The sequence below is a fragment of the Alligator mississippiensis genome, chromosome 1 (genome assembly GCF_030867095.1).
Source record: "Alligator mississippiensis isolate rAllMis1 chromosome 1, rAllMis1, whole genome shotgun sequence".
Classification (NCBI taxonomy): Eukaryota; Metazoa; Chordata; order Crocodylia; family Alligatoridae; genus Alligator; species Alligator mississippiensis.
In genome coordinates, this window is record NC_081824.1 from 148,753,327 (window position 1) to 148,778,507 (window position 25,181).

The window sequence follows — 25,181 nt, forward strand, 5'->3', positions numbered from 1 at the left end:
CTATGCAGAGGACTCATTTGAGACCTTATTATTCATTGAAATCCTTACTCACCAAAGTTCATCTCGGTCTCTAACTTGAGCAGCTAAAAGTGAGGAGAGAATCCTGTACACTGGGCGCGTCTACACGCAAGCATTTACAGCACAGTAACCAAAATTACTGTGCAGTATGGGCACACATCTACACATGCATGATGGTACTGCACAATAAATATGGCAATTTATGCCAATTTGAGCATAAATTTGATACCTGTATCATGCAGGTGTAACCTGGGTGGTACGTGGAAGATAGCCCCTCTCCAAATGAAGGGATTCAGCAGGTGCATGTACACTTTGGGGAGTGTGGCTGCCTAGCTGCAGGCCAGCTCACCTCCTTTACCTACAGAGATGTTCAGACACCAAGGACACCCAGTGATATTTAACTATTTACAAATTTAATGATATAGCATTATATAAAACTTGCAACCATGAACTTACATACCTACATACTATATAGGTGTCCCAGGGCACTACCACGGGGGGGCTAGAGACCCCTCCCTCAAGGGAGCCCAGGATGAGAGTTACACAGATCAAAGAAAAGGATTACAAAGGGAATCACTTACCGTATACAGGAAAGCAGATGCCGAGGGAACAAAAGATGGAGCCCGCGCGGTTCACGAGCCATGTGGTTCACGAACATCTGGGACCGTCGGGTGACATCAGAGACAATCACCCACCGGCGAGGATAAAAGAGGCCGACAAAGGTGAAGAGGGGAGAGCGGGGAAGACGGCGGAGGCTCTCCACGCTGGCAGCAAACAGCGCCGGTGGAAAGATGGACCCCAGAAGTGGAGAGTAGTGGCGGAGGCTGCAGAGACTCTCCAGGACAGCAGTGAGTCACCCCGGCTCATAGATATTAAGCGGAGAGCAGCGGCAGAGGCTGCTGAGGCTCTCCAAGCCAGCTGCAGACAGTGTCGGGTAGGGAGCAGACGCTCAGATCAGAGAGCAGCAATAGAATTCAGCAATTGCAGAAGCTCTCTGCGCTGGCAACAAGTGGTGCCTGGACAAAGAAGCAAGGTATGTTCAGGGCCAGGCACCCTGGGTGGTGGAAGAAGAACCCCACACCGGGAACAATCCATGTGGGCCCCCGGGGAACAGCATCATCAAAGATGGATTCACGATGGACCCAGGAATGACAGAGATTTCACACTCCCGTAGGTCACAGGTACCAGACTATAGAGATAGTCTGACCCAGGGAAGGTCAGAAGATAGATCCAAGGAGGGTTAAAGCGGAACAGCTTCGAGGGGATGCCATCGGATCATGACTCCAAGGCAGAAAAAGGGAGATGATGGCATACTCTCCCTCTGTCCTCGTCTTCTTTCCTGTCCGCCTTCTTGTCCTTGTGTTCTAGATCCCTTTTGTTTTGGTTGTAGTTCATATTAACATACTTGTATTCATTGCCTTTTTGTCGTGGTCCAGCCTTTTTGGTTTTCTTTTCCTTTGATTCCCTTTTGTGTCTCTGTAGAAAGGATCACCTCGAAGAGGAGCTGAACTGTGTCACATCGTTAGAGTAACCCCAAGGCTCTATAAATCAGTAGGCCCATGGTTCATCACTGAAACAAACATGAGAAAGAATCCTGAGGATAACATCAAGATCAAGAGTCATATTTACTGAAGATATGGCAGTCTGCCGGAGGTTGGTGTAAAGAAGGGGGGTAGGGTAGGTGGAACCCCATGGACATCTGTCAGGAACAGCGACCGATTCTGAGGGACCAACAAAGGAGGAAACCCCCACTGAAGATACAATCAAAGTCATGGCAGGGGAGTTTAGGGGCCTTCTCAGGGGTGATCGAAGTTACTTCCAGGGATCACACGAGTCCCCTTGGCGCCCACCACCAGGCGCTCATGCTAGGGTGGCCCGAGAACAGGTGTTCAAAGCCTGGTGGGCACAATAGGTTTACACAATCGATAGCTCTTATTAGCCCCTTGACTCAGGCACAGGCCTAGTCCTCTGTGGCCTTCCAATTAGTTTGCAGCCTCTGCCTCCCTCGACAGGCCCCCTCCAGGTAGCAAGCAAAGGAGCACTTAATGATAAAACACAGGTTAATCAAGAAAACAATGACAAGAATATCTGGCAATAACTGGACAATAATTGTACATACACAATCAGGTTACATCAACTGAGTCCTTATATATACAGATAACCCATACAATGAGTTCAAATATAAAACAGCTTATAATCCTCTCCTGATAAAATAATGACTCAGGGTTTACAACAAGAATCCCAATGGAATAAAGAAACATACCACAACAATGGCACAGCAGCTGTGCCCAATGGAGAAATAACACCTGGGGAAGGATCCCATTAACTAACAGAACATTATTACCCTTTCCTAAGTTACTCATCTAGGAGAGGCCCATGACCAGGAACCTATGTTTAACAAACAGGGGCCCTAGATTTCTCTCTGTGTCCCAGGGCAAATCATCCCCTCCCATCAGGGGCTCCTCCTCCCCTTTGGGAATCCCCTTCCTGGGTGACTCACTACTCCCACAGCTTTTGGAGAGTTAGCCTCATCTGCAATGGTGGGCTGGGTGGGGCATCTTCCATTGCTGGGGTGGTCAACCTGTGCCGCTCGCTGCAGAAAGGCCCAAGCCGCCTCATGCAGCCACCCAGCCTGTCAGCCCATTCTCAGCCCCGTGCACTGCACTGTGCACCTGTCTCGTGCAGGGATGGGGGCTGGCCCTGCCTCATGCAGCCACCCCAGTCCCAGCTGCTCTCCACCAGCCCTGTACACTGTGCTATGTATTGGAGGGGCTGGGCTCCTGTCTCACACAGGGTTGGGGACCTGCACTGCCCTGTGCAGCTGCAGTGGTCCCTTCAGTTCTCCACCAGCCCTGTGCACCACTCTGTATGGGCCAACTACCCACCTTCTCTTTTGCCACGCCTTGTTGTTAATTGATTATTAGATGTAATTAAGCGGGAGGCTGCCCATTTCCTGCCCCAATGCCCGGGGGCGCTATCTGCAGCTTTGTTCCTCCCCTACATTGCAGCCCAAGCCTCGCAGATGGTATTTGTAAATTCCTCTTTATGTTGGGGTCTAGGCCACTGTGGGCCTACCCCTTTTCTCTCTAGCTAGGCCTATCAGTCAAAAAAACCCCAACCCACTAATCAGGGTTTGACTCCCAGGCTTTAACTCTCAAAAAACAAACAAACAGAAACCCCCCCCTCACTTGGGCTCCTGCCCCTTTGTGGCGCTGGGGTTTACTCACCCCTGAATATTGTACCCTCTCTGGCGCTGGGGTCTGTGCGCCCCAAAATGCTGCGCCCTCTCTGGTGCCAGGGTCCATGTGCCCCAAAATGCTGTGCCCTCTCTGGCGCTGGGGTCCTCACGCTGCCGTGGGTCCCCTATGAGGCCTCCTCCATCCCCTAATAGCCTCACCCAAACCTCCAGTTAACATTAAGCAAGGGAGGCAACATGCCCGCTTACTTTAGATGATTGTGAGAATGGCTCCGGGCATGGTGTATTCTTCCAACCGAGACTGCAGGCACAGCACTGTAATCTTTGGGAGTCTGCCTTTTTGCTGCCCCTCTGTCCTTCTCTACTCACCATTTGTAAGATCCTGGCCTTCCTCTTCCTGTCACCTGACCGGCTGGCAGGGCTTGAGCCTTAACCCCTACTTGACCGGCCGGCTGTGATTGGAAGGTTCTGGACTTAAAGGGGCCACCCCGTCTCTTAGTAACAGGGTTAGGGTTCCCTGTTGCATGGACCAATAGGAAAGCCTGAGGGGTTAGTTCTCCCTCAGGTCCTCTTCTTCACCCTGCCCCTGGGTCATGGCAGGGCGACCTTGCCTCCTGCCTCCTCCTGATTGGTGGAAGTGTTCCACCAATTGTCCTGAGCCATTTGGGGCTCAAGTTAACAATACGGGCTGCCGGTGACCCCACCGGCCAGCCTGCCACGCAGGTATCACATTTACTCCCAATTAGTTACTACACAGTAACACACATGTAGACGCCTTACTGCACAGTAACACTGTGTGTGTGTGTGTGTGTGTGTGTGTGTGTGTGTACTGACTTAGGACTCCCTTTAGTCCCAAGTCAGTCTGCACACAACATTAATAGACTTTAACACCTGCATGTGTAGACACCGGCCTCTTCCCACTTACTGCACTGTAACTTACTGCGCGGTAAATTTAACCAAGCATAAATGCAGGTGTAGACACACCCACTGAGACAGAGGGAAACGATGCTGGTGGTACTACAGTCAGAGTGATGATGGATTTCCTATATGTCCCCAACAAATGGATGGTGGTGGATCCTCTGGTGTCACTCCTCCTTGAACTGTGTATGCTGTTTTGTAGTGCGTTCTTATGGAATAGGGTTTTATTTCATGGAGGGGGTGCATACCTTTTATGCGTCTCTGAATCATGCCTCACCCATTGCAACAGTATCATTAGTCATGGCTGTAGAGTTGGAGGCAGGATTTTTCTCTCAGTGCAGGGTTCAAATTGTGCACAGAACGTTGTAAATACACTTGCCTTTGGAGTAAATTTCACCCTATCATTGAAATCAGTGTAAAAGAAAGTAAAAATGCTGCCATCATCTAGTTCCCCTTCAAATGAGGAGTGATACTGGTGATTGATGCCAGGATATGACTATTCAGAAGGGGCAGTATGATGGAGATACTAGAATTAGCTTAAACAAACTAGCTCAGGTACCAGAATTGGTCTAGTTGGATCAGAGTGGAGCTCCACACAGGCTCATTTATTCTTCTTCTTGGAATGTGTGCGCACATCACAAAATACAGCATCACAAGTTGCACTTACATATTGTCCCAGGAGCACAACCAGAGGGGAGCTAAAAACTCTCCCCACAGGGGATCCCAGGACAAGGGCTGCACACTCCTGGGGAAAAAACCCCTGAAATCAGAGAAAAGGTGGATCCCACTTGGGGAGAGACATCCAAGTGGCAGCAGTTAAAGTACAACCCCACGCAGGTCACAGGCAGCACTGGCATTCAGGGGAAGACCTCACTCCTGAAGAAGCAATAGGAGCCCCGGAGATGGTGGAGGCTGTCTACTCTGTGTTCCCACAGATCCAGAGCAGAGGAGAGAGGCTAACCCGGGGAGGAACGGAAGACACTCTCGATGAAGGCAGAGACCAGAGCAGCACCGGGGGATGCCTTCTAGCTCAGGCTCTAGGGCAGACAGAGAACAGGAGCAGATTAGCCTGATCTCTCCTTTCCTATCCACCCTCTTTTTTTTCTTTAAGTCCTTTTTTCTGTTTAGTTGCCTCTTGCTTGTGTATAGTTCTTTTTGTTGCTTTTTATGTTTTGTCTTTTTCTGTTATTCAGTGGTTAAATCCACCTTGAGGGGATCTGACTGACCCTAACACAAGGGGTGCTCATGAGACTCGGCAAGAAGCTAGTGACAACGGGGGAGATAACCGAGGGAGGTGAACCCAGCAGACCCATAGCCTGCTAAGGAAACGAGAACAATAACGAGTCCCGGAGAGGGCGTGAAGAGCAAAGACTGGAAGGACAGCCGTATTAAGATTAGGTGGCCTGCTGGAGGTTGGCATAAGGAAGGGGTGTAGGGGAGGTGGAGCCCCACGAATATTCGTCGGGAGGAATGACTGACCCCAAGGGACCTTCAACAGGAGACCTCTCCACTGAAAATACACTCAAAGTCGTGGCAGGAGAGTTCTGGGGTCTTCTCCGGGGTGATCGAGGTCCCTGTCAGTGGTCACACGAAGCTTCACCATGCCCATCACCAGACCCCTGCACTAAGGCAGTACGTGAGCGGGTATTTGAAGCAAGGCGGTCACACATATCAATCCAGTTGACAGTTTCAGCAGACAGGCCCACCAATGACTGGGCAGGAAAGTGTTGTCCCATTACTCCAGCTGTGGCCATTCCAGACGGGGTGCCAATACATTACGTCCTATAGACAGCAAAACAACTGTGGCAACAAAAAAAAAAGAGAAGAAAAAGAAACAAAGAAATATGTAAATCAGCCTGTCCAAGTATTCCTTTCCCATGGAAACTCTTTAAAAAATAATGGTGCAATTTCCTGCATTTCAGAAGATTTCAGTTTAAAAGATTTTGTGCCAAAATAAAGAAAACCAACCTAGTGTTTTTCTCAAATGCTAGATTAAGTTGCTAGTGACAATTTATGCTCTTTGAAACCACCAATACCTACCAAAACCATGTGTACCCCAGACCCATTTAGCTGGCTTCAATCAGCCACACATTAACACATATGTATTTATTTATTTTTATTATGTATATGCCACCCTTATATGGAAACATCACAAGAGCATCAGATTATAGACAAGGTGTCAATGGGCTTTCATGGTCTCTTGCCCACTTTCCAGCCCTGTCAAGTCCCTTGTAGAAAGTTAAACAGCAGTGCGCAATATTTACATCTTGACACCAACCTTTTCTCTTAAATGCATTAAAATAAATTTATCTTTCTTCAGTTTCTTTTTCCTTTCCCCTGGTATCTCCTTCCAGTTTTTTCAACATCTCTCCTCTTCTGCCCATCCCCAGGAAAATTCTATTTTGCCATGTTTTCCCCGTCACTCCTCTTCTGCTCTGACCATTACATTCTCTCCCTTTTTCTCCTCACTCATCCTACCCTGCCTAGGTTTTCTGTCCCCATGCACACACTGCATTCTTTTTCTCTATTAGCTCCCTCAACCATTTGCTGCTTTGACTGATGCCTTTCTCTCTATCCATCATTTGCCCCTTCCAGTAGATCATTGTATGTCATTTAGCACGTTGTTTGAGACTTTGATCTGCCTTTATGTCTATCCAGCAATCCAAAAATGTAATTACAGCTAATGTATGCATAGCCAAGCCTCAAATTGGGTAATCATGTAATGACTACAGTATAGCCATTGGCAGCATAGGATTCAGCAGAAAGTTATAGAATCTGCCCAAGACACAGATTCATGTGGCTAGCCTGGGCTGAGTTCTGAGCTGCCTTGGCTATACTGTTATTGATTACCAATGTAGCTAATAAAGTGCAATCTCAGGTCAGGAGTGGATCTAGAGGGGGAGGGGAGGAGGGTGCAGTGGTGCATTTGCACTCTTCTTTGATTCCTGGTCCACCCAAAGTTTAAAACCAACTGCCTGGCAGTGGCGGCAGCATTCCTATTCAGGCAGCAGTGAGGGAATCAATTGACTTTGTGGTTAATTAAAATCTACCTAATTCCTTCTAAACTCTTCATTCCACAGATGTTAATGACCGTCTCTCCTTTTTTAATGGTCATTATGTTCCACTAATCAATCTATTCTTTCTTTGGCTGTTCTGCTGTCTGCTAGCTGCTCCTGGTAATGTAGCTTCTATTTCACAGTCCTGAAGTCTGTTTTTAACTCTGGCTAAAAACATTAGCTCAGATGTGGAAATAACTTTCAGTGAAGCATTGGGTGCATTGCCAAGATACTCAAGAAGGCTGGCTTTGGTTTATAAATCTGAAAGAGATGTACATTTCATTTGAATGACTACAGGACTAAAGAAACAACATCTTTTGATTATTTTTGCCTAGTTTGTTGTGTTTTTAATACATAATATATGATATAGCAAATTAATGGACACTCCAATAAAGTTATATTTGTTTTTGCTTCAGCATAAACTGAATAATACAGCCATAGGTCCCTAGCATATTAGTAAAGCTTCTAATTTCTTTTTACCTGGAGAAAAATGTATTGTGTTATATGTACCTCACCATCTGCAACCCACTTTTCAAAATCTTGGCTCTGCCCATATCTCAAGTAAATCTATATAAGTTGCAGTCGCAATTTTGGACTACAGCACAGATATGCCCTAAAAGGCACAACACAGAACACATAGCCAGGAGGGGGAGTTAAAGTAGCTTTAAGCTTCTTTTGCACCCTTCTGGTTGCTACAGCCCTGAGTTATTTTTCCAAACTAAGTTGTGAAGCAACATATTATTATAGCATGTTCTTTTGTGCCATACTCTTCCCCAAAAGACCATAATTAAAGCAGTCCTGGAGTCTGCTGGACTTACAGCAGCCTTCCACAGCCTTGTGGGATGCAAGCATTGCCTAGAAGTTGCCTCCTAGATCTAATGTGTCCTGTCCACCCGCAACATATCCATACCCCATGGCTTGTCAGAGTGAAGAGTCTTTGCAATGGAGCTTTCTGTAATGACTGCACCAAGATAATCCTCCTCCAGTCAGAATTGGGTCTTTCAAAGTGCCTTTGTCCCACTCTAGCTTTTCTACCAAACATACACAGGCTAGAGTGGAGATCAGTCTCTATGTGTATTATTTTGTTTCAATAATAGTTTTCATTATAAATGTCCTGATCTCACGCACTATTAAAGTCAACAGCAATTCTGCTATTGAGTTCAAAGGAGTAGAGACAGTCTTAAAGCAATTTACTGTTAATAAGATATAACAGCCCTACAGCAAAAAATGAAAGGGAAAAAGAAATCAGGAAGGAAAAAAACCCAGCACTGTACCTATAGAGGTACAAGGTTCAGAGCACCTGAAACTCCCACTGAAGTTAATTTAAGCAGTAGCTTTTCGCCATCTTTTTTGGTTTTGGTCCCTAGATTGTAAGCCTCAAGGATGAGAGATCACAGGTTGGATTCACCACTGCATTACATTTATTTTCCCTGATCGAGAATCAAACCTTGTGTCCTTTACTTTGTGCTGTACAATACTGAGCTCATTGGCAGTGCTCGGTAAATAAATAATAATAACAAAATCTAAAGCACAACCAAAAGGAAACTGAGAAATGACTCGTATATGGATTTCCCAGATCACATTAGATATGGCACATTACTTTCAACACACAGAAATATAGTTTTACTTTGAATTTACAAAAAGAAACTAGGTATTATACTTTACAATTTATTCAGGGGAGAAAAAACCCTCTGATACTAAGATAGGTCAGCTGGCAAATAAATTATCAAAGAGATTGCATATTTGGATCCATAAACCAAATGGATGGCATCCTGGGAGTAATGACTGAAGTGTTAAGAATTTCTCAACTCTAGCATACAGCCCAGCCTCTCCTTCTTGACTACCCGCCAAAATTGTCCATGGTGCATCATTTATTATTTGGGAGGGTGGAAGAAGGTGGATCATGGGAAATTAAAAAGGCTGTGTGGGTGTAAATGACAGAAAATGCATCCCTGTATCAGTGTCAGTATCAGTGAACACCCTTTTTCATTACGTGGTTCAAAACACTGCAGTGAAGGCTAGCAAGGGAATCTAGGCACTAGAAACTGATATGGGAGATTATCCTGTGGAACTGTATTACTCTTTTGGGGAAGACCATGTCACAAAAGAACACACTGCAATAGCACACTGCTTTACAACTATGATTGGATAAATAATGCAGGGCTGTGGTGAATAGGTGACCAGCAGCTGGCTAAGTCTGGAATTAACTCTAATTCATATTGTACAGCAGAATCTTAAAACTGGAAGCTGCTTGCTCTCCGCAGACATTTTAACTATTCAACTACAGAGACTGCATACAAACATAAAAGACTTGATGGCTGGCCTAGCATAAACAGGAAAGCTGCTGCTGTTCCATATAGCTTTGCTTCCTATCCCAGGCTTTAGCCAGTATATGATAACTCACAAGAAAGTGAAAAATCCCCTAGAATTCAACCATTTTATTGTGCATAGCAGTATGCTAGAATGAGGGAGGTACCAGGTGATTGAGTCACACCTTGAATCTTGAGGTTTGATTACCAGTCCCATAATGGATTCAGATTTACTCCAACTATGGTCAAGGGAATTTTAACACTGATTTGATCAGGAACAGGATCAGATCTTCTGTTGGTTTCACCCTACATTACATCAGTTCTATTATGGTCATAATATTATCAATTATTATTCTGTATTTTTGTATTATGCTAACACTCAGCCCTCCCAACTAAACAAGGACCATTGTGCTGCTACAGAAATTCTCATTCTCTATATACACCTCAAAGAATGTAGAGCCAGATTTAAGTCAAGACCCAACAGATCTTGACTTAAATAACAAGCAAGACAGGGGTTGTGGGGAGAGGAAGGGCAGGAGGGAGAAGGGGAGAGAAGGATTTAAAGTAACAGGAACATGTGTATGTAAGACTAGCTACATGCACAGTTAGCAAACTTTTGCTCTTTCTAATGACATAAGCAAGATATATTAACAAGATCAGCAATATCTAGTGGCTACCTGCCCAGAACAATTGTTCATACACACCCCAATTGCAACTGAGGGCATCCATTCACAAAGGGCAGCAGGAAAGAAATTGCAAAGGCATCTGTGGAGAAATAGAGAGATGGTCCTCTTATCCAGTCAAGCCACAGTGAGGAGTGTTTACTAACTATCCCTTACAAGGCAAATTTCCTGTAAGTGATTTATCACTCACACATTCACTTTGCTCATGTGAAGGTCATTGACTTCCATATACTAATGCACCTGGAAGAGACTGCGACTTTGACCCCAAAAGCTGAGTCTACATAAATGTGTGATGATTGCCTATTGGCTGAACCAGGGGCCTCCAAAGCTAAATACATAGGCCAGGGCTGTCCTACTGGCCACCCACGAGCAGTTGATGGGCAGCCTACAGGCTCTGCCAGCTGCCTCTCCTGCTGCTGTGTGGAGGCAAAGGGACTGGCAGTCCATGCACTGCCAGCCCGGGCCATGAAGCAGTGGTGCACTCTGCATGGCATGGAGTGAGGCTATATGCCACTAGTGGGAGGGCTGCATACTGCTGGCACAGGCCATATGTAGGCAAGATCCTGTAGGGGCTTCTGTGCAGCGTGCAACCCCTGACCACGCCAAAGTTGGACAGCCCTGATGAAGTCTACTACTTGAGCTAAAAAGTCAGGACCCTGGGTCTAGGATCTACAGCAACTCATACCCTCTTGGGATCAAGGTAAAGAGTGGGACATGCACTGCCCAAGGTGTTACATCTTCTACTAAAAAGATGCTTGACTCAAACTTCTTGGATCTATCATGGTTTGAATCCCAAGCAAGTCCCCACTTTTATGGCAACTGTCTTTCGGCAATCAGGGATTGACTTTGTACAGATTTTCAGAGTAAAAAATATAAGCTGCTACAGTTTCAGCTAAACAGCTAGACTTTTGCCATTTGAGGCTATGTGTTGAATAATGGAATTCAAATTTGGTAGGCAATTTAAAAAGTCAGGACAAAAACTTTGATTTTATCAAACAAAAATAGTTTTTGGTAGAACAAAAAAAAATTCCTCCAAAAAACTTCATTTACACTTTACCTAAAAGTTTTATTCAACCTAAAATGAAATATGTTTTTTTCCTTTTGGGGTTATTTAGCCCTTTCTTACACCATCTTTTCTTTTTTTATTAAAATTGAGCTCAAACAAACCATTTAGGCACTTCTGAAACAAAGTCTTTAATTTTTTAAATGTCAAAAAAGTGTTTGACCTTTTCATATTTTTCCTCACATTTTTTTCTCAGCCAAAATTCTAGCTGAATCAACCCAAATTTCTGAATAACTTTTGTCCCCACAAAATTCCATTTCTTAAATTTACAATTTGTCAAAAAAGCAATCCACCTCCAGCTGTTACGACTCACATCTATGAATTAGATACATTGTGGGATTTGTAATATATACTCACCAATGGGTTACAAAAGCATGCATGAAAAAGTTCACCAGTTCTCTGCCTTAATCAACAGCAACTGACTTCTACAGGTTTTTCTTTACTCCGAGGCAGAGCTCCTAAACAACAAGAGTTCAATGATCAAACTGACAATTAATATAAAACTTTCTTTACAAAAATGTATGACACAGCTCCACAGTTATGATCCAAAAACCACATCTTACAATGGCAATGCTTCAGTTTTCTGGCCCATTATTATACAATTTTGCAGTGCTTTCTTCTGGATATTTTTTGGCCCAGAAAAACAGTCAAATACAGATACAATATTATTTCTATTATATTAAAACATACATATGATGCCCAACCTGCAGAGACCTTCTAAGTCTGAGCTTTAGATCTTTGCTATGCTATGTGAAGAATTATTTGTGTACTGTGATTCATCAAAGGAGTGTGTTTACTGTGCTAGTGAACAGCAAGTTCTTTCACCATCTCAGTAAAAGTACAGATTATTCAAATTAGTTTACAAAAAGATTCAAATTAGTTTACAAATTTGATTCTGTAACAAGAAAGAGAAAAGTTAACTTTCCTTATTAAATCATGACAGATACTATTTTAAATTTGCTTCAGCGAGAAATGGTGTTGATAAGAGGATGTGGTTTTGTTTGCCATGCTACGTTCAGTCTACAGAATGTACTTTAGAAGTGCAAAGTGACAGAATTATGTCAGAGCACATTGGGTTCTGGCTCTCTTTCTTGTGCTCAAACCAATTAATGCTCCTCTCTCGTGTATGCACTTTGTAGGAAGTAGGTTTGCCCTGTTACTATGATGTTTCGTGTCTAACTCAATGAGGAGTGGAATTAGTCATTCACATTCAGGTCTTGCCTGTGAGCACAGTCAGAAAAAAATACATTTGTTTAATTTTTTAGTGGATTAGTTAAATTTCATTAAATCCTGTGTGGACATTTTTAATCAGAACTAAAATGGCTTTAATCTGATTTAGCTTAATTTACGTTGGAAGTGATTTAAACTAAATCAAATTAAGGTCACCTTAATTCTAAATATGAGTGTCTACACAGGGGTTTAATGCAGTTTAATTAATCCTCCTAAGTACAGGCATTCAAGAAGCCAGAGGGAGAAGTGCTCTAACTTTTGAGCTTTACTCTAAGTGCCCAAGGTTAGTGTAGCCTGGGTGGGTATACTCAGATAAGTTCTCCCTCCTCTGATTGAAGGGGGATTGTTAGCTGACAGGTGTGCTATAGGTGAAACTGCAGACCACTTACAGTTCCCCTCTGTCCCTATAGATCCAGGCCAGGACAGTTATAAAATTTAATTATGTACACATTTATTAATATAAGTACAACTTACAAAAAGAAAGAATAAAATTAATAACTCTCTATATATACACATATTTATAACCCGGGTACACCCAAGGGTGTGCCCTATTCTCAATCAGATGGGATGGTGTCACAGAGCACTGAGGTGCCTGAAGAGGGGAAAACTGCTAGGGAAGGAGCCCTAGCAGTGACTAAGGAGCACAGCTGTGGGTTGCCAGGGCAACCAGGGAAGGTCAGCTGACCAGAAGGGGAAGGGCTTGACCCTTATAAAGCCCAGGAGCAGAGGCCTGAGGCAGTTCCCTGCTAGCAGCCAGAGAGGTAGGAGTTCTCTAAGGCAGGGTGCAGGAAGAAGCCTGACTGCAGGTACAGCGTATGGCAGCTCTAAGATGCTTGAGCAATGGTGTTTTAGCCAGGCGGCTTCAATTTATGTTACAGCCTAGGGGCTTGTGTTTTGTTGTTGGTTAAACCAGTGGTTTGGGTGAGGCTATAAGGGGATGGAGGAGGCCTCATAGGGGACTCACAGCGGAGTGTGAGGACCCCAGCGCCCAGGTAGGGACGCAGCATAGGGGGTACATAGACCCCAGCCCCAGAGAGGGGCGTTTGAAAAGCCCCAGTGCAGGCGTGGTGAGCCCCAGAGAGGGGGCGACTGAGAAGCCCCAGTGCGGGCGTGGTGAGCCCCAGAGAGGGGGCACTACCAAGAGGCCCCAGTGCAGCTGTGGCAAGCCCCAGGAGAGGGCAGCGTGATTGAGGAGTCCAAGTTGGACACCAGTGAGCCCCAGAAAGGGGGCAGCATTATTGGGAAGCCCAAGTTGGGCATGGTGAGCCTCAGGTAGGGGCAACATTATCGAGGAGCCCAAGAATAGGCACAGAGAGCCCCAGATAGGGGGCAGCCTTACTGGGAAGCCCAAGAGTGGGCACGGAAAGCCCCAGGAGGGGGCAGCATTGTAGATAAGACCCCAGAGAAGAGGGCACAGAGCAAGAGAGGGCTGGAGGGAGCCGTAGCACCAGAGGGAGCATGCATTAAAGGAAGGAAGGCCCAGGGAGAACAGTAAGGGGCCGAATAGCAAGAGAACTGAGACAACAGCGATTTCCATTGGCGAGGTGTGGACTGCGGTGTAGGGGAGGAAGCGGAGCCGCAGATAGCATCCCCTAGTGGCGGGGCAGTATAAGGGCAGCCTCCCGCTAATTAATACTAATTAATTAATTAATTAATTAAGAACAAGGCATGGCAGGCGAGTAGGCGGGCGGTTGTCCCAGAGACAGGTGTGTGGGCCACATTAAAGGCGGCCCAGAGTGACTACCTGTTACAGATGGGTAGGCAGGAGGGGGTGCTGTGAGAGGGATGCCAGAATTTTGAGTGGATCCCTCTTTTCTCTATAGAGTTAGCCCAAGCCCAAAGTTCTTAACTATATACAATTTATTGAGTTATAATATACAGAAACATAAAACTAAATATACATATATTTGCACAGTAAACATTAACCAATAACCAAGGTCAAACCCTAAATAACACTATTTACCCATCACAATAAAACAATTTCAGCAGCATCAACACAATACATCACAATACAACATTTCAATTACACAATATAAGGCACAAACATGAACAATCTTAAAAACATCTATTCCTTAATATAGTCCCTGACCCATGGTAAGAGATAGTCCTCCTTCCAATGGGGTCCCTTGGGGGGTGTCCAGGAAGCACCAGGGGCCCCTCCCCTTAGGGCCTTGGCTAGGCACGGGGGCTGCTCACCCAGCCCCTTCTCTGGGTTTGCCCACCCCAAACATCTTTCCCCTGTTGGACCCAAGGACCCAATGACTCACGCTCCCTCAGGTGGCGGTGGTCAGGGAGCAGCTCAATGGGGTCTTCTCTGCTGGAGCACCTCTCCAGGCCTCTCCCATGCCGCTGGGTTTCTCTCCACCCTGTGCCCCGCTCTGAACACTGAGGGCTCAGCTTCTCTCAGCTGCTGCACCACCGCTGCTGGCTTCTGGGTGCTGAGCCTCATGCTGCAGCACTACCATTTCCCTGTGCCCTGGCTTCAGCTCTGAGGACTCTCTTAGCACAGGCCGTGCCCTTCAGGCTCCAGCTGGCTATCCTCACACCGGGTGGCTAACCCAAGCAGCCTCCACTGCTCCCTGGCTCCCAAGACTCAGCTCTGTGCACCATGGGACCTGGCTGCTTGCTGGGAGGTGGGGCCTGAGCCACCTCACTGCGGCCCCCAAGGCCCTTGCCCCATGCGCTGCCCTGCGCATCATGTGGCCTGCTGGCCCTGCCAGGGTTGCAGGCTCGAGCTGTCGCTTGCAGCTCCCAAAGCCTGGGCTCCATGCACTGAACCGCGTACCGTGATGGGCCCAAGCAGTCTCACACCACTCCCAGGGCTACTGCTCCAGCGGTGGCTTCAGGAGCCTTGGGCCTATTGCCCACTGGGGGAGAGCTCCCCAGCTTTTCTTGGCTCCACTCTTCTTGAGTCCCTCGGCGCATCTGCCCAGTGTGCTGAGCACGCTGGGCTTTTATTTACACTGGAGGCCCCACCCCTGAAGTCCTGCAAAGCACAGTCTTCAATCAGGTCCAGTGGCTCCTAGCATCCCACCCCCACTCTGAACAGGGGCGAGGCAAGCCCCTCGCAGCTGTTAATTGATTGATGGAAATGTTCAACCAATCCAAAGTGTCCTTCTCCAAGCTGGGCTTGCCAGGCAAAAGTAGCGAGCCTGCCACATATTCAACACTCTATTTAGATATATATACATTGTTATACATCTATAATGGACTTCTAAAGGATTGTTCTTAAGAGCCTTGAACCCACACAGGTAAATAAGAAATCTAGAAGAGGTAAATACAGGTGAATTCAGATAATCAACAAACACATTTAGACACATCCAGATAAATACTGGCAATTGAAGGGAGGTGTCAACAGGGTGGGGTTCAACAAAATATATACATATCTTCATCCAGATACATAACAAATAAACAACAAATCGTTATTAATGACAAAATCTGTGGCTCTGAATACAAAATATAAGATGCATACCTGCCTTCACAGTATCTATATCACTGTGATTACTAGAAGCTCTTCTAGGGGAAAAGAACCTGGGACAAGCTCCCAAAAGGGGAGAAAGGACCAGCTCCCAATATCTCCCCGTCCTCTGGGGCATGGTCAGGACCCTTATCCTTTAGTAGCCCCTTTCACAGTTCCTCACCCCACCTTCCAAGGGGTCTCCTCCCCATGGGAAACCCTCGCCCAATAACTCACAACTCCGGGGCCATGAAGGGGGATCAGTGCTCTTCCACCTGAACTGTTCCTTGCTGCCAAGCCCCTCAGGCTCCAGCTCTGTCCCACCTGCCTGCCTGCTAGTGGCTCCAAGCAGCCACATGCTCCTGGAGACTACTGCCCTCTCACTGGTGTTGGAGGCCCGGGCCACCTCACGCGATGCCAAGGTCCAGTTCACTATGGGACCCTTCCTGTGGTGAGATCAGTCCCACACTCTGGCCCTGTGCCAGGGGTTAGAGACCCAAGCTGCTGCTATCGGCTCCCAGGGTCTAAGATCCACTGTGCACTGTCCCTGTGCACTGAGGCCCTGGCCACTTGCCAGGGGTTGCAAACCTTTGCCGCCTCTCACAGCTCCCAGAATCTAGCTCCATGCAGCGGCGCCTGCACTACACCCTGGCCACATGCCAAGGCATGCAGACCTGAGCCCTTTGCTCCCAAGGTCTGGCTCTGGCTCTACCTGCACTGAATCCCCATGTGCCGCTCTGCACACTGTGTACTAGAGCCAGACCTGACCTCTGCTTCCCCGCCACTGTGGTCAGTCTTCTGGAGCTCTCCAGAGGCAACAGGAACCACCCCACTGGGCAGTTCTTCCTAGCTCTGTTCCATTTTGTCCTTTGGTGCATCTCCCCTCATGCTGGGCACACTGCTCTTTATATACTCTCCAGGGCTCTGCAACCTAGGCATTTGGGGTGCATGCACGCATACAAACACATAGAAAACATAGGTGTCCAGGGTATGTCCAGGGTATGACTAGGCCACTGATTTTCATGCAACTGATAAGGATATCCCTGTCTTGTACAACTCCCCAGTCCCCAGGCTGATGGAGAGCAGGCACTATACTCCTGGAGTCCCCAGTTTCATCACTGGTGACATCATCACCCCACCAGCCCTCATCAAGGGCCTGGCCTACCCTCTTTGGGTGGCCATCATAGAAGACCGTCCGGTTGTCCTCTGTCCTCTCAATACGAAACTGGATGCCTTTATGTCCTCTATTGGGTTTCATATCAATACAGGACAAAGGACAGAGTAGCCAAAAACTGGAATGTCCTCTATGATGGCCACCCTACCTCTCCTGCCCTGGCTCATGAAGCCCTAGGAGGGGCAGCTGTACTGCTGGAAGGAGCACTTCACCTATGGACCAGGCCTGGCATTGTGGCATTGTGATGGAGGAAAAGGCAAGCCCCTGCTGATGTTGGTGGCCCAGCTCCACACAGCAGCAGCAAGCTATCTGGATCTGTGAAGCCCTGGCTGACTGCCTCCTCAGCTGTGTGGACCTGAAGCCCTTCCCAGATGAGCAGAGCCAGAGGGCTTTGAGTGCCCACGCCCTGACACTAGGTCATGGGGCTCTTGCCCCAGGCTCCTCTGGTCCCATGTCATGGGCAGTGCTGCCTGCAACCCAGGCTGCCTGGGCACTGTTCCTCTTCCCTTCTCCTAGCCCAACACCACCCCCTCTCCCCTGCTGACCCCAGGGACATGCACCGGGGTGCAGGGGAATGCAGTATGAGGAAGAGACCTGCTTCAGTTTAAAATGTTGTGGTTGCCAAACTTTTCCTGTGTCTAATAAAGAAAACCTGTTGAACACTACCCATGTCTCAGCCTGGTCCCTCCTCCCAGTTAACACAAAACAGCAAGCCTTTGGAGGGGGCAGGGTAGTGGGTGTTGAGAACAGGGTGACAGAACTGGTAGGGGAAACACCACAGGGCCTGAACTCAACCAACACAAAACCTTGGAGGGGGGGCTTTTGACCTGGCACCCAATTTTCAGGGGTCTGGAGTCAAGACCACGGATGTCTCTGTGTAGGACCTGGACAGCTGTGTGATCCTGGATCCAATGTCTGTCTGAGAGCTGCAGACCAGGATGCGACTGCTTGGCCATTGAATGGGGAGGCTGCAGACTGGGAGGCCTCACTGCAGGGAGCACTGAAGACTGCTGGCCCTCTTACATGGGACCTCTGGCCCCTTGGCCCCCAAGGCCATGTCTCCTCCTTCAAGGACCACAGACCCACAGCACTTGCCATCTCCTGAGGCTCATGTCAGGCAGCTGGCCCAAGCTGAGGGGGCTGCCTATCCCCGCTAAGGTTGTGCTGCTTCCCCACAGTGGGACCCAGGCCAGAAGTAGGGCCATGGGGACAGTACTGTAGCAAGGAGTGGGGGGCTAATGGGGTGACTGCCTCAGGCACCGAAGCAATGGGGCACTAATGGGTGCTGCCCAGTCAGGGTGAAGCATGGGACAGAGCCAAGAGTGGATCATCTGTGGGGGGGCACAGTGACAGGGGGAGGGTGCCTTCCACCACTGTATACACTCCCAGGCAAGGATGGGCGGGGGGTGCCTCCTGGATCTGTGCGTGGGGTGAGGGCGGGCTGCCAAACTTCCTTGCTATGGTACTGCATGGGAATCAGAAGAGCTCCCCCCTCGGGCCTCCCAGCTGGTGGGTGGATGAGCTGGGGCTCCTAGGCTCTGCCGCCTGACATGCAGGTTGATGGGTGCCATTCTCCCCCAATTCTGAGCACTCCTGCCCCCCTTCAGGACTGGTCTCAGACCACTTGGGGGGCCAGGGCATATGGGGCGACCACCAGTGGTCCAGAACCATGTGCCTTCACTCCCCGTCCTGGTGCTGTGACTCAGCTCTGCTGCACCACAGGGTGTCTCCTCCAAACAGCAAGTGGTCGTCTGGAGCCCCTGGTCATGGACTCAGCAGCCCAAATGTAAGCACCCCCCAGTCTATCCATTTCCCCCCATACACAGTCCAATTCATTCCCCCTGCTTGTCTCACAGCCCCTGGTGACAGGAATCTACAGTGCATAGCCTGAGCTCAGAGGCTGCTTGTAACATCTTCTCTTTATTTTGCCGGTGCCTCATACCCCTGAGGGTTGATATAGTGAGTGTCTGTACCAGGAGAATTGGAATCAGCTAGCACCCATTGGATTTCACCAACAGATCGGATCAGAGGAGAGAGGAAAAAAGTGTTGTCAGGCCATTTGCCAGCCTGTTCAGATGCAAAACCCAGGAGTCACCCTGGCCAAGAGAGCCAAGCAACTGAGATAATGGTTCCCATGCAGGAATCCTTCCATCACGTCACTTTCCTGGACTGGGAGAGAGGAAATGGGGTAAAAAAAAAACCCACACAAGGGGATATTTTTGTCTTGTTAATGATGATCCATGACTGCAGTGGTTGTCATACATACCTGTGTGGCATCTCCTGTCCCTGACCTAGGGGTGCTTTCTGCCAAAACTGCTGTTTACCCTTTGCTTGCTGAGCTTAATAGATGCTATGAATGCCTTCTGGTAGGGGTGGTCAAAATCCAGCCTGCAGGTCAAATCCAGCCTGCCAAGGGATTTTTTCTGGCCTGCAGTGAGTCCCTTGGCTCCACCCACCCTAGGCACAGGGGACAGCCCCAGCCATGGTTCATACAGTCAGTCCTATGGTCTCTGTACAAGCAGTGGGGCTGGGGCTGGGGTTGAGGCTGGGGCAGTCAGCAACTGAACTCATTTCCTGGTAGCCCCAGAAATAGCAACTCCGTCCAGCTGCTGCTGCCAGTCTCCGCTGCCATTGCTGCTGCCACTGCCAGACCCAGCCCTGCTGCCTGGGTACCCCAGCCTGTCTGCCCAGTGGGTAGGTGGGGTCTCCATAGAGAGTGGCTTGGGGCCAGAAGGGTGGGATGGGACTGTGGACAGGCAGGGAGAGGCATCTTTAAGGTGGGACAAGTGGGCAGGGCTGGGGCTGGGATTGGTATCATGGAGTGGTGACAGAGCGGGACTGTGGCCTGGGGCCTGCAGTGTGGGACAAAGCCATGATCCACTGCCAACACGTCCCTGTGACAGGTGCTGGTTCTGTAGGCAGGGGTGTGCGGGGAGTGGATTGTGATTCTACATTGTCATGGCCCTGCAATCCCAACTCCTGCCCCAGTCCTGGCCCCACCCACCCATCCATCCCACTCTCAGGCACTGCTTCCCGCCTGCCTGTGGCCCCATCCCATCCACCTGGCAAAGCGTACCCTAATACAATTAGGCAAATAATAAAATTTGTCAAATAATACAAATACAGTCTTTCTGGACTTCAGCAAGGCCTTTGACACTGTCTCTCACCCCATCCTCATTAAAAAACTAGGCGACTGTAGCATTGATGCCTACACAGTCAGATGGATTGCTAATTGGCTGAAGGGTCGTACTCAGAGGGTGGTGGTGGATGGGTCGTACTCAGAGGGTGGTGGTGGACAGGTCATATTCGACCTGGGGGGAAGTGAGCAGTCGAGTCCCCCAGGGCTCGGTCCTTAGGCCCGCACTGTTCAATTTCTTTATCAGCGATTTGGACGACGGGGTGAAAAGCAACCTGTTCAAATTCGCTGATGATACCAAAATCTGGGGTGAGGTGGGCACGCTAGTAGGGAGGGAAAGACTGCAGAAATACCTGGATAGGTTGCAGGGGTGGGCTGACAAAAACAGGATGCGTTTCAATACGGACAAGTGCAGGGTGCTGCACTTGGGCAGTAGTAACCGGCAACACACTTATGAGATGGGAAACTCCCTTCTTGAGAGCACGGAGGCAGAAAGGGATCTTAGAGTCATCATTGACTCCAAGATGAACATGGGCCGACAGTGCAAGGTCACGGTCAGCAGGGCTAACCGAACCTTATCGTGTATCCACAGGTGCATCTCAAGTAGGGCCAAGGAGGTGATCCTCCCCCTCTAGGCGACACTGGTCAGGCCGCAGCTGGAGTAGTGTGTCCAGTTCTGGGCACTCCACTTCAAGAGGGATGTGGACAACATTGAGAGGGTCCAGAGGAGGGCCACCCCCATGATCCGGGGACAGCTGGGCAGACCCTATAATGAGAGGCTACGGGACCTGAACCTGTTCAGCCTTCACAAGAGAAGGCTGAGCGGGGACCTGGTGACCATCTGTAAACTCACTAGGGGGGACCAGAAGGGTTTGGGGGAGACCTTGTTTCCCCTAGCGCCCCCCGGGATAACAAGAAATAACAGCCACAAGTTGTTGGAGAGTAGGTTCAGATTAGACATCCATAGGAACTACTTCACAGTTAGGGTGGCTACGATCTGGAACCAACTTCCAAGGGAAGTGGTGCTGGCTCCTACCATGGGGGTCTTTAAGAAGCGTCTTGATGCCTACATGGCTGGGGTCACTTGAGCCCAGTTTCTCTCCTGCCCAGGCAGGGGATCGGACTTGAAGATCTACAAAGGTTCCTTTCGACCCTACTTCTATGATTCTATGAATATTTGGGGTTGAAATTCAAAACATGCCATTAATAGAATCCACCACACCAAAGTCCTCCATTTTGTACAGGTGTCAAGTAAGGGTGGCTGAGCTGGGCCTTAAATATTTGCTGTCACATTAAAAAAATTGTTTTGGGAAGGAAGGTTCTTGGATGTGCTTCATTCTCATTCAATTCAGACTGACCCCCCTCTTCTTCCTCACTGATCAACAAGCTAGCAGATGATCTGTGACATGGGAGCAGGGGCCACAAGCCACTTAAGTAAGAGTGAGTATCACGCACTGGGAACAACGGCATCTTCATGTGTGTGCTTCTGCTTCCATCCATCCATCCTCCCTTCCAGGCTTCCACCCACCCCCTCACAGCCAAACCCTCACCCACCCACAAACACTAAGACCCCACAAGCATTGATGCAGGCCATGAATGAACCTGTCCTGTCGACTGCCACCAGTCAAATCTGGGCATGCAACTGGCAGTTTGGGGAAATCAAGGATCTCATCGCCATCTGGGGTGAGGAACACATCCAGTGCCAGCTTCAGACAGGGCATCAAATCAGAGATGTCTTCAAGTTCACCGCCCAGGAGATGCAGGTAAGGGGACACCACAGAGACTGGATGCAATGTTTTCATCCATCTACATATATAGTTTATAAACACGAACAAGGTAGAAAGTTGGGATGACTTGTGGTGACAGATGTGTTATGGAGAGGCATGAGATTTTAAAGGGAAAGAGAATACAAAGGAGGTATGAGACAGAGATAAGGAGAAATCATCTCCTCTGATTACTTTCCATCATCCAGAGCTGTAAACCTTCAAGAACAGACATAAGCAGAACTATTCTAGTGCTGGAACCAAAGCCATATGCCAAATTCAGATCCAGGATTCAAATCCAAACACACCCTTCCTCACCTAAATTGAAATTTCATATTTAAGACATTATCCCTTCTCCAAGTGAAAGTGATTTTTGAATGTACTAGGCAAATCCAAAGAAGTTTTGGTTCAGTGTTCAGATCTAACCTAATTTTCAAGCAAACACAAACTTGGTTTGAACAAGACACTGTTTGGATCAGGTCATTACAAAATTCTTCAGTCATGTGTGTCTGAAGACAAGCAGAAGGCAGAGTAGATTTGTTCCTTAAGATGAACTAAGCAGCTGCTTACTGCATCAGATACATCTGAAATCACTTTGGAGAATGCAAGATGGACAGAGCAGATATTGTGGATTGTAGATATCAAAAACAACAAACATAGTTTACTTTTTTTTAATTTTTCCTGACAAAAACCTTCAGATGGAGTAAGAAAATCAAGTGCTATTAAAATATTTCAGGCAAGATTTTGTTTCCTAATTTACACCCACATACATACCTGTCTCTTATTCTTATTTTCTTTACAGCTGTATAGAGCTAGGCAGCTTCACCTGATAAGTCTTAGTTGGCTTCATTCATACCCGAATTTGCTGTCTTCTCTCCCCCTTCGCCCAAGCTGTAGAATTTTTTAATATTTATAACTTCTCTTAATGATTATGCAGCTGCAAATAGAGAACTAGCATGAGCTGGGGAAAATCCTAAGTCATTGCTAGGAGACAAAACAAAGGCAGGCTAGAGATATACTTTACAAACTAAACAGTACAGTACAAAGACCCAGTCCTGCTCCACTTCAAATCAAGGGAAAATCATCCCTGACTTCAGTGAGTGCAGGGTCAGGCCATAAATCTTTGAAAAATGCCAAGATCAATTTCCGATTTAAATATTGCTAATTTCAACAACTTGCACGTGACTGAAGGACTGTGAGATAAACATTAAAAAAACCTCCAACAACCCTGCCTCCCCCAAAGTTCACTCCATTATTAGACCACTTCAGAAAACATACAGGGGAACTGATACTGGCCTGAGTGCAAAGAAACAATGCCTTTGAAAACCTTTCAACAATTTCTTGGTAAATGATGTACTGTATTGGCACTGTAGGTAGTAGCACCACTGCCTGAAGATCAGACACACAGAGCATCTTCACAGGGGCTCCAGGGTTTGGGGGGGAGGCACTTTAATTAGAGCAGCTCTTGGGAGCCTCTCTAATTAAAGCACCTGCAGCATCTCATGTAGTCAGTGTCCTGCACTTCAAAATGGCAGTGGGGGTGCTTTCACTAAAGGTTGTTTAACGACCTTTAGTGAAAGCACCCCCCAGATCCATTCTGAAGCACAGGGATGCTGAATATGCGTGACACTTAGGCTGCTGGAGCATGCTAATTAGCATGCTCCAGCAGACTTGATTAATTGAGTCTGCTCCAATATGTGCTAATTAGCACTCACTGGAGCAGGTATCTGGCATGTGTGTAGGTGCCCCCAATGCCTCCTATCTGCTGCTAATGTTAGGGTGCCAGCTACTTAGGCAATCAAAAAAGAACTGATGGGATACTGAAACATTACCAAATACCTGGTGATCCTAAGTCATCCTTTCTGGGGCAGAAGCCGGCAAATTGGACAACATGACTGGTTTCACTCACTAGGGTTTCAGGATGGTGGCCGTTTGTTTCTTAGTTTCCTAAATTCTATACAGATTTTAGGGAATTTACTGGGTTCAGAAGGGAAAATCAAATCACTGCTTCTTTTGCAGGTGGCAAATTAGGAAGGCAGGGAAAGAGTTTCCTCTCCTCCCATTGAAGAATGTAAGGTGTTCCCTAAGGGGAACAGCATAGACACTGTCCCCCGAGGAGGGGGGGGGGGGGTTGATTAATGAGTGGCTCTAAGAAAGGGAACACTAAATGAAGGATAGCAAGACCATTGGACATTATTCTAATATTATAAAAGCCTTAATCTGTCTGTCTGTCTGTCCATAATGCTTTATTCGCACTCTGATTGGCTGACAAACAGCCAATCAGAGCGTAAAGAAGTGCTCTGACAGAAGGCAGCCCGCTGCCATGAAGGTGGGGACACAGGGGATGGAGCGGGGGCTGCAGCTGGCCTTGCTGCCCCCCCTCTGGCCCTGCTCCCTGCAGGTTACATTGTGTGGGAGTGGGCCTGGGCCCAATGTGGGAGGGGGAGCAGTCCTGAGCCCAACATGGGGGGTGGGGAGTGTCGGGACCCAGGGCAGCCGGCCAGCAGCTCTCCCTGACTCCCACCCGGGCAGATAAGGGTCCGGGGCCTTAGAAGGCCGTCAGGCAGGTACTTGTGACGCTTGGAGTGGAATTAATTAGGCGGACACTTATCGGTTGCAAAGCAAGATTATTTACTCACGCCATCAAGGTGGTGAATAGCGGAGGTCAGCGATACTTGGTTAGTTACAGCTTAAGGTTCGTAGGTCATAGGTCGGTCTGCATAAGAGTTTTTTTTGTTGGGCAGATAAACGGAGAAAAATCGGGCCGGCAGGTCGTTGATTTACGTCTGATAAGGTCGAGACAGGGGAGACTGACAAGCGATCAATTTGTCAGTTATTCTCACGCGTATGTTCAGAGGTTTTTTCAGGTGTGTGTGCGGAGGTCTCCCGTTCTTCACGGAAGTGAAGACAGATTTTATTTGTGTAATAGCCAATTGCTTTTTGCCACGTCATAAATTTAATTAGAATCGCCAATTATCTAGCAGTCTTTGCTAGGGTGTTATCTCACAGGGTTACTCCCTGTTTTCTCTGACCAGTTATAATGATTTATGTACAGCACAGAAGGCTAAGTTCTATCTCTGTTAGTGTCGCAGTTATAAATTTCTTTTTGACATGCACAGCAAAAAAAAAAGCAGTTACTATCATTATTGTTAACCCTTAGTTAACCTAGTGCAGAAAA

The 25,181-nt window shown here is 47.7% G+C and overlaps 1 long non-coding RNA gene across 1 annotated transcript; it reads right to left on the minus strand.

Moving 5' to 3' along the window:
* Nucleotides 1–3,380: 3,380 nt before the first annotated feature.
* On the minus strand, nt 3,381–24,976 carry LOC109281196 (uncharacterized). Its single transcript, XR_009455860.1, has 4 exons — nt 24,643–24,976; nt 11,601–11,701; nt 10,202–10,262; nt 3,381–5,932 (listed from the first exon to the last, which is right to left on the minus strand). It is a non-coding gene; the product is annotated as an uncharacterized LOC109281196 (long non-coding RNA).
* Nucleotides 24,977–25,181: the final 205 nt, after the last annotated feature.